Here is an 11140-nt window from a genome sequence, read left to right as displayed (position 1 = left end):
CCACCTTATGCAAATCAGTACTGACACTTCTCGGGACAACAGTCCACCACTACCAGGCGAGGGTCCCTCCAGAAAGCGACCCAGGCTGGTTTTGGCCTTGTTTGGTCTGGTCAGTGAGGTATAGCGTGGATCCTGTAGCATAATGAGCAAGGGAGCCACATCTGAGCTAAGCCTTTGCCACGTAGGTTGTTATCTATCTATCTATCTATCTATCTATCTATCTATCTATCTATCACACACACACACACACACACACACACACACACACACACACACACACACACACACACACACACACACACACACACACACACACACACACACACACACACACACACACACACACACACACACACACACACACACACACACACACACACACACACACACACACACACACACACACACACACACACACACACACACACACACACACACACACACACACACACACACACACACACACACACACACACACACACACACACACACACACACACACACACACACACACACACACACACACACACACACACACACACACACACACACACACACACACACACACACACACACACACACACACACACACACACTCTCTCTCTCTCTCTCTCTCTCTCTCTCTCTCTCTCTCTCTCTCTCTCTCTCTCTCTCTCTCTCTCTCTCTCTCTCTCTCTAATGGGAAGATGCTTGCAAATAGTCCAAGCCACTGGCAATCACTCTAGGTAGCATTTTGGCTCACCGTTTTTCACCCACGGTTCTCTTTCACCCAACCATGTCTACACAAAAGTATGTTAGTGCATTTTCTTGTCAGTAAGGATCATGAGCCCTTTGAATTGATGTGTGCTAGATAAGAGCATACAGCATATATAACCATTTACAGTAGATGAGACAAAAGGCCATTTGTTTAACGGAGGCCAATCTAAGTCATCTAGTTAGCAGGTACTTCCAGAGCATCCCGTTGAGGTAGTCACACATGTTGGAAAGTGAGCACTCTTGGCTAGTGGTCAGAGCAGTGTCTTAAAGGCATGTCTGAAAGGATTGGTTCATCTCAGTCAGAGAATGCAGCAAGCTGAATGTTTCCCAGCTCGTTTAAGTTCAAACAAGGTATTTCCAGCGAGCCCACTGCATATATTGCTAGAGCAGTCAAGGTGTGGCATCACCACAGCTCCGGTTGACGTATTCTTGCGAGCAAGGAACTATGTCATGTAGAGGTCAAAGTGGAATGAGATGTTTTTAAGGAGCACTACTTAAGGTGTGAAGGACATACAAACTTTTAGGAAGATCAAAGATTTCACACTTTAAAAAAAACTTTCAGAATAAAAAAAAGAAAAATAGAAAAAAGGTTCTTAAATTACTGGTTCAAAAACAGGAAAAATAAAATTCTGTTGTTTGTTATGTCAGTCTGTAATGGTCAAAGTTTGTTATTATGGACTCGGGTTCAGAAGTAGTACCGAACAAGTTATTTGTCTTCAATAACACTCTTTCTTTTTTTTTGATTTCAACAATCTTTTATTAGCAAGTTTTCATATATACATACAGTACAGTGATAGCATTGCCTCGCGGACTCCGTAAGGGTTACAACGGGCTTGGCGGGCTTCATGGTGGAGCGTATATCCCAAGATCGGTAGTGTAGGTACATTGTTAAATCTTGTTGCACCCTTGTTGAAAAAGAAAGTGAGTGAGAGATGAAGAGAAGAGGGTGAAAAGGAAATGAGAGATAGAGATGAGTTATCGCATGGTTGTGCTGTGCCAAGCACAGGTGGTCGGTGGTGAAATGGAGACTCCTATAGGACCATCTCATGGGGGTTTGTGCGTACCTAGGTGTATGTATAGGGATGTCCACATTTCGACTCTCGCTGTATGGTTGGGAGCATGTGTTGCCGCTATGTTGTCGGCCCCCCTTAGAAAGGTGATCCAGTTGACCCAGCCCTTGAAGGTGGCCTTCCTTGTGTTTTTCCAGTTTGCTAGAATTGTTTTGACTGCTGTCGTGAGGAGGAGGTCTATCAGGTCCCCGTCCTTTTTTGATTGGAGGTCTGGGGCCATGAAGGCCGTCGCTAGTCCTACAAAGCCTGGCTGTATGTCCCTCCCCACTGCCTTTGTGATGAAATCTCTGATTTTGGCCCAAAAGGCCCTGACTCGGGTACAGAGAAAGATTAGGTGTGCAAGGTCTCCTCTCTCTTTTTTACAGTTCCAGCAGGTGTCGCCAATAGAGCCACTCCTCAGCATGATCAGGAACAACCCCGACATCGCAGGGGTAGACACACACGGAAAGACAGTGAAACTGGCAGCATATGCTGACGACGTCTTGATCATAACACTCTTTCTGGTAGAAAATTTATTTAACCGCACATTCCTCACTTTTTGAATACTCTGCCAGGCATCAGACTGGATCCGGAAATCTTCAGCAGTACTCTTGTGCATCGGCAGGTGGCGCTGGAGACTCTCGGTCAGTGTGGTTCAACACCGGATGGGATGTGCGCAGGCCAATATAGGCATTACCCTTGATATTTCCGTGCACGCAGATGCTGAGCCAATAAGATTGATGATCAACAAGGGTGCGAATTCCTAAATTGTGATCTTTTTTTTTTACCTGAAGAGACTAGTTCACGGGCTGGGGAGGTGACTGGGTCTCTGAGGGATTTACAAGTCTCTATCAGAAAGAGCATTACAGAAGGTAAGTAACTTGTTCTTCTGATAAAGACTTCTAATCACAGATTCCTAAATTTTTCAATAGATATCCAAGTGATTCCTCCCAGGTGGTGCGTCCGTGAACTGACAAATCAAAATGTTTTGAAAAAACACAAAGTGATTAGTGACCAGATTGTCCAGGCAATGGTGTCTAGTGATCATATGTAGTTATGCCCACGTAGCTGCCTCACATATGTCGAGAACCTGTACCCCACGTGCCAATGCATCAGCAGCAACCTTGGCCAGGATAGAATGAGCTCACAAGTCTTCAAGGGGATGCTTTTCGGCCAGCACATAGCACATTATTATGCAAAGTGCGATACAGCACAGGATGGCCCTCTTCTGCACAGCCTTGCTCTTTCTTTGTTCCAGTTAACCCGATAAAGAGATGACCATCTACACAGTGCTCTTTTGTACAATCAATTCAGAAGATAAGCCATTTTTGGATCCAACCCGTGAAGTCTCTCCTCCGCTTTATAGGGGTGAGGTGGAGCAAAGAACGCTGGAAAGGTTATGTTCTTACAAGCATGAAAGGGAGTCACACCTTCGGAAGGAAGGAGGATCGAATCTGCAAAGCCGGGTGTCAGGGTAGAACATGATGAAAGGCAGGTTAACAGAAAGGCCCTGCACTTCACTGACCCATTGCACCAATGTTATAGCAACAAGAAACACTGGCTTGAGGGTAAGGTGCCTGAAAGACCAACTGTGGAGGGGCTCAAAAGGCGAGCACATGAGGAATAGGAGTATCAAATTTAAGTTCCATTGGGACGTAACAAAAAGGGAAGGGGAAACAAATATTGTAACCCTTTGAGGAAACCCATCACAACAGGTGATTTAAATAACAATTGCTGGTCTGGCAACCATAAGAACACTGAAAGAGCTGACAGGTGCCCTTTATCAGTGCCCCAAGAAAGGCCTTGTTGGGCGGGGGAATAGCACAAACAGAACTTTGGACATTTTGACATAGAGTGGGCCGATCTATGACCGCACCAGGCCACAAACCTATCCCAAAGGCATCCCTTTTTTCTTTACTTTCCAGGTCACAGTAGACATAGCAAATAGACTGCAGCCATATTTTCTTTGTTCCTTTACTCACTACCTTAAAAAAATTAAAAAGACTCTTACGGTTCCTAATATTTAGGAATTGTAAAATTTTTTAATATATGGGTATTGGGATTCCAAATGGCCACTGGTAGATTGCGGAAAAAGGACTTTTCTGACTTTGGCAATTTCAAAAAATGGTAGTACATCCATCTCGTTTCGTCTTTTTGAGAATGTATCAAATTGAAGTAGTACTGTCTGGGGAAGGCTTTGAGTGAAAGTATCATTTGCCCTTGAAAAACTGAAAACAAAAACTTTTCCGCATCGGGAAGGAGGACGACTTGGATAGTGCTATGCCTGTGCCCATTTTGTACCAGTGAAGGACTTCAATGGTGGCCAGTCTGAACATGGTCTTCACATCAGGAGGTTGACGACTTTTCCTGGGTCTGAGGATTTTAACCAGGCATGGCAGCACATAGACTGGAGCAGATGAACCTTGAGGTAGAGGTCTCAGGGCCTTAGTTGTTTGAATGTAGCTGTTTCTTGTCTAGTTTAAGCAGGCGTAAGTAATCTTTCTGGGAACTAGAAAGTATCTCTGAAAAAATCTGTGCTACAGATGTTCTCGGTACTGGCCATGATAATGCTGGCCTACCTGAGACAGACCAATGGATGTGTAAATATTTCCTCATTAGATTTTCAAGACATTTAGCTTTCATGTCCATGTTGGAGGGCAACTCTTGTTATCTATGGGAAGCAGCTCCCACCACAACTGTCTCTAGGAACCTACCAGCTCAGCCAAAGGCTAGGCTGTCTTTGAGAGTGCAATACTTAGAGATACATGTCTCAAAGTGTCGCCTCCTCCAGGTCACATAGGCCTACATGAGGACTTGAAGCTTGATGGATACAGGCGTTATTGGTAAAATGAAGGATGTCACTAGACTACCTAGACCAGACCCTCAATCTCTATCAGAGATAATAGTGCTTCCTGTGCTTTGGACGGCATCTAGTGATAGCACCTGATTGAGCGCAGGTCTTCATCGCCTTGAGCACTGGTGTCAGGGTTTGCATCAGTGCCAGGATCGGCACTGGTGCCTGTATATGGTTTTTGGGTATTAGGAGCTGGACTGTTGGTGAGAAGAAAGGATTTGAGCACCCTTTTATCTTTCAGCTTTGCATTAAGATCATCCAGGATTGGTGGCAGTGGCAGGGTCACTACGGTCTCGCGGACTGGCATTGCAGGGCTTTGGCCAGCATTAGGTAGTTAAAAGCTTCTTTGTGTGCCGGTCCCTCATGTTTTTTGTTACTCATGTCAGGATCACTGTCCGGCACCCATGTTCATCAGCTCAGGTCGATCCACCTCCCAGGAGAGCTAGCCAGCTCCGAAGCATTGGAAGAGTCTGGGATCAGCTGCCGAGCCGGAACCAGCAGCGCTAGAACAGACAAGGGCACCAATGCATGTGGATAGACTTTAGGTGCCTGTGGCTGCACCCTGGTCACTGAAAACATGCGCAGGAAGACGACTAAGAGCCGCCCTCAGCCTCTAAACTAGGAAAGTGCTTGAGCACATGGAGGCAAAGCCTTTGTTTGGATCCATAGGGCCTCTAGGGCTGCCGCCAGAGTATTCAGTTCCTTCTGAAACACCTGATAACTTGAGGCTGACTTGCCTCCAATGGAAGCCACCTTCTCCGTGAGGGGTACAGTCATGGAGGCGCTGCAAACTTTTGAGCCCTGAGGAGGCAGACTGCCGGTTTCACCAGGCCCGGACTGGTGATTCCGGGCACCGGACAATCCCCCGGTAGGCCAGATAGTGTGGAGGCCGGTTTTATCAGAGGGGGGCGGTTTTGCTTGGGCCAATTTTCCATGAGTCAGAGTCAGTCTCCTGCAATGTATACTTTTGGGGCAGACAACAGTACGCGGCCCAAATGCCATATACATTTTAGTTGCTAATCAAAATAAATGTGTGCAGGGACTCGCAGGGTGTGTTAATCGGGGTCATAACGTACACCCGTTTCTTCAATGATGTTTCAAGGGAACTTGTAATATAAGGTTTGCATTTCAACCAGCTGTGGGACTAAGTCACTGTCTTTTACCGTTCTTTTTATTTTGAGCGCTGAGAACATTCAATAAAAAAACGGATGCAGATTATGACAATTTTCCAGTTTTATTATGCTGACAATTATAGCTTTACATGCATTATCTCATAAAGTATCAGTGAATGGAGCAACAAAAAGAAAAATAAGAAAATTTTAAATGAAATCACTTGCTTTCCAAGAAATTTCATGGAAGTGTGTAGACACTTTCGTGCTTGTTTCTGTGCGAATGATGACGACGCAATCGGATTTGAAGTACAAGCACTAGACGTCTTTGAGTAAAGTTTGTTACTCAAATTATCTATGTTTTTAAGTATGTCTGAAGTCTAACAATAAAAAGAAAACACGTCGATAGTTTCTAGAACTACCTTTACCTGGTAATGTTGGGGAGACGTGGAACTGCAGATATGTTGCCATTGAATAATAGTGACAGTTTAATTTGCACTGAATGCACTATCTGTCCTTGTTGTTTGGTTGCATCAGATGCGCTAAAAATATAACGTGACATGAATGACCCCTCACACATTGAACTTAAATGCATTTATTATCTTTTATTCCCAGCGATAAATGTTTTTAAATGATATTTGCGGCAGAACTGGTTCAGGTTGGTTCTCCATTCAAATGTCTTTGCCAGGCTGGTGTCGAGACACAGTCTTTGTGTTAAGACGCCACTCTCAGCGGGTAGCCTCTGGCCTTGAGCACCTATCACAGAGGCACACAGAGGTGGCAGATTCAGTGGCCTACTTCTCTGCATAGCCACTCTCACATGCATTTCATTTGTTTTATAGCGCTACTCAAAGCCCAGTGTAAGTTGTGTGAACAGTTTACAACACACACACATTATATATGGAGACAATGAATTATACGTGTGTGAATCAGGCTATAGGAAATAATACATACAACAATGTGAATTGCAGGGTGTAGGAATCACATATCATCTATACTGGTAGGCAGTACATTTTAAGAATGGATGTTCTGGAGAAGCCGAAACTCAGGATTTAAAATGTACCTCAGTGGTTGGGGTTGGCTTTACTATTAAGAATATATTTCTAACCAAACAAACCTTTTTTTAGCAGGATTTGGATAAGGAAAAACTAGGGGAAAACCAATGTTCTGCCCTATAGCATGCAGTTTGCCTGCTGCTCTTTGATGACAGGTTATTGGTCATTGCCATATATTACGATTGTAATTTAGGAACTACTGGTTACAAAAACATCTCTCTGGCAAAAGCAGTAACCCACTGAGCTATACACATAAAATACAGTTATGTGATTTGCATGGTACATGTTCTTTGCAGCAGGCATATTAACTCTTTGTGCTACTTCATGAAGAGTCAAAACTGTCACTAGCCCAAACTCTGATCTCTCTCCAGCATGAACATTAACCACTATAGTTAACTTGGCATTTTTATTGTTGCCTGAAAACTGCTGGACACACTACACACAAGGTACTTTGCAGCAGGTGCTATTAAACCCATACGTTCTTTCTTTGCACAGCGCCCCTCGAGTCAGCATCAGGTGCGGCTGCACCAGTCAGTCCGCACCTTAGTTCCTTGCAGCGACAAGAACAAGACCATGTTTCAGCACGCATCTGTGTATATGGTGTGTGTATAGCACAAACTGTGTAACACAGCCCTGTAGAAGGCCAAGGTCAGAGGTAAATCCATGGAGTGCTTAGAGGGTTAGCTGGGCTCTGAGATGTGCTGTAAAATCCACCATTTTGGTCTGTCTTTTCAAAAAAAAAATCTTGGGGGAGAACCCACCCAAACCCCCCTAGTAGCGGTTGGGCTCACACGCCAAGTGTCGGACGGAGGCTGGTCATCCAAAACTTGCCAGGGCTGCTTTCAGTCCCCAGTCCAGCACTGGGTTTCACCTGGGATCCATGGAGGTGGTGGTATTGATGAAAAAGAACCTGAAACTGTCATTTTAGCAAGCACCCTGCAGCATGTTACTGCTCCCTCACCGGTGCAGGAGGGAAGTTGTTTATGTCAAGTACTCTTTGTACAAGTGCACCTCCGGTGTCTCAGCGAAATCTCAGTAATTTTACGGTGTTTGGCTGAGTGAAAGGACAGATTCAGGAGGGCCAGTTGCCTCTCGTGCAGTTCCTTTGGTTGACAAAGGTAGGATGGTACAGGGGGAAAATGATCTTACATCTGGTACCTTCATATTTTTCTGGGTTACTTAATCTACAGATCTATGGCCAGGGAGGGTGACCTTTAAACGGGAGGATGCCTACGAAGAGTGTCTTGCTGCTTCACCAGCAGGAAGGTCACACATTGCGTGGCACGCAGGACGTGACCTGTGGCTGAGAGCCAATTCTCACCCGTTCATTCTAGTCCAATCAATGAGCTTCAAAGTCTCATGTGTGGCACGCTTTTTCAAAGCAGGAAGCCAGGTCATTCCAGATGGACGCCTTACTGATGGCAGCACACAGCACGCATGTGGGCACTGGATAGCTCATAAAGATGGCGCAGTGGGAGAGGGGATGCAGATAAGCTACTGAAAATGAAAACAATATATGATAAAACACACAAAGCCGAACACCAGTGCTTTTAAACATAAGCTATCTGATCTGAAGGAAGAAGACCATGAAATAAAAAAAAAAGTAATGAAAAGAGAAATGTGTTTCTATGACACCCTACGGCAGGAAAAGGGTAATTGGCAAGAGAACATGGAATGTGGGTCTGCATTGCATGCTGCACATTTAGTTTGCAGTACTGGCATCCAAAGCTCTAAATTAAGAGCTTTAGGAGCAGTTTCTTGCAACATATTTTTCAAATATATTTTTACTAGCAGCCCGCCCCAGCGTTGCCTGGGGCAGAAGGGGGCTGGGGGCTGCATTTTTAGCCCGGGCCAGAAGGCGGCTGGGGCAGCATGTTGTAGAGCGGTGCACCCGCCGACTCCCTCCCGCCCACCCCCGCCTCCAGCCTCACGCCCCCCGCCTCCAGCCTCCCGAGTACCGCCCGACTCCCTCCCGCCCCGACTATTTACTTTTCATGCCTGACCCGCCGCTCCTCCTCTTCATGTCGCCACCACTGCACCGCCGCCTCTTCATGTCGTCGCCGCCGCTACTCACTGCACCACCGCCCCGCCGCTCCTCCATGACGCCGCCGCTCCTCCATGACGCCGCCGCTCCTCCTTCGTCATGACGCGCGTCGCGGCCAGCGCTAGGTCCCGGCCGGCGCAACTTTCAGGGGACTACTTTGTTTTGTAAATTAATTTTTTTATTTTGCTTTTTTTTAAAAATGTATATAGCCTATGTCCATCTACACACCCTGACTTTTTCAAATATGTATCGGGTGTGTAGATTGGCGCTGTGGTTCCCGAGATTACCTTGCCAAAAGGTGCAAGTTCTCTCTTTATAATAGTAGTATAGATTGAATATTATGTTAGTCGTGCAGCGCATATAGATCATCTGGGCTAAACCATGGTTGTGAGCGATCACAGAAAGCAAGCCAATGCATTAGAAATTGTCAATGCAATGGACTACATATATGCACAAAACGCTAAACTACAAAAACAAACAAAACAAATCACAACAAATCGTGCAAGAAAGTAAAAAATGCCCAATTCAACACATGTAGCCATTAAAATTCAGAGTATCATTTATACTAGGGTAAATGTAACAGGAGAAAGGAAAATCTATTAATGATCCTAGGAGAGTAGGTTGATCCAACTGCAATGTGAATCGGGGGTCTGGAAAAGTGGAATTCTTTGTTGCGAAAATTCTCCTTGAATGATTATACAGCCCTATCAGTAAAACTAGCCACTTTGTCAAGCCATTGGTCTGCTAAAGGTTACCTTCGCATGCCCACATACTTCTCCAATCGCAGGGCTGCCCCCCACTAGTGCCAGGTGCCCCATCCAGGAATCTGTTGCCAGTCATCCTTGATGCCCGTCTGCCATATTGACCAAGCAAGCAAATGTCTACAGTATTGAGCAAGTGCCTATTCAGGGTTTTCTCCAATTCGTATGTAACCCCACGCCAATAACAAGCATTGGGCATCTCCAACCCTTGAGGGTGAAGTCTACACCCACAAGGGCACCTGTGGGGCAGCTCATGTTGTGCAATGGAGTATATGATTAACCTCTGAGGCATAAAATAGGCAGTATGCAGGTAATTGAATTTAAAGCGGCTATTTATGGGGATGGTGTAAGTGCGTTAAAGGGTTCTCCTGCCATTTTCTCCCCTGGAATTGCCCCACTATTTTGTTCTCAGGGTTGCCAAACTATCTGAAACCATAGGTATCATTATATATAAAACCAAGAACTCAGTCGGCGGCCACTGACAAAGGTTAGTATAATCTGCAATAGGTCATGCGTCAGAGGTTCCAATTTTTATTATTCCAGAAACTGACATACGGCTAGCATCAGCACCCCATAATCCAAGAATAGAGTGCCTGGGACTCAATTTTCTTTAGTCATGTTCTCCAAGCTCTGAACGGTCCCTCCGAGTATTAGTACCTCCCACCCCCTAGTTTTCAATTATCCCAACTGGGGGACATGAACTGCCCTCCCTTGAAATGGGTAACCCTATCAGAGGCAACGCTGTGGAATACAAGTCATTGCATCCGATTGTTTTAACTACACACTTCCACCACTGAAGAGCTATGGTGGGAACTTAAGCCTCCGGGTAGGATCTAGTTTTGCCCCAACAGCAGCGCCAGAAGGGCTCTCTCCCTATGTTCCTCTCCGGACTCCACCAATTCTGGTAGGTTAACCTCAGCGATACATCTTTTGGGCTATTGCAACTGCGCCACCACATAGTATAACTCATAATCTGGGATTCCAAGACCTCCACTGCGTGTCGCCACAGGAGTAGACATAGAGAAACACAACGGTGTCTTTCATCCCAAAATAACTCCCAAAGTAAGACGCTCAGGGATCAGAACTAACTCCACAGGATCCAAACTGGTCAGTTAACAGAATAATAGAGATTTGTGGCAAAATGTTAATTTTTGATAGGGTTATTCTAATCATAATGTGGAGTTACAGATTCTGCCAAAAAGCCATGTTACCCTTTCGGGTACAAAGAGTGGTTCCCAAGTTCCCTTTCATCAGAGTGATAAACCCAGACGCCCAGGTACTTGAAAACTCTAGGCTCCCATCGGATCCCCAAGCACAGATGGGGACACTGGAAATTCACATCTTCCTCTAATGTGTGCACAGCCCGGATACTCCTACATGTCGTCTAGAAGTTTCATGCTCTATCGAACCCCCAATTGGGCCCCGCCCTCTCAAAGATATAAACGCATATCATCAGCATACAATGAGATAACATTCTCCCCATCTCCTAGGCGGATACCCATACCCTACCTT

Source organism: Lissotriton vulgaris, chromosome 5 (assembly GCF_964263255.1).
Source record: "Lissotriton vulgaris chromosome 5, aLisVul1.2, whole genome shotgun sequence".
Lineage (NCBI taxonomy): Eukaryota > Metazoa > Chordata > Amphibia > Caudata > Salamandridae > Lissotriton > Lissotriton vulgaris.
The sequence above is the reverse complement of the archived record's forward strand: the minus strand, read 5'-3'. Positions refer to the sequence as shown.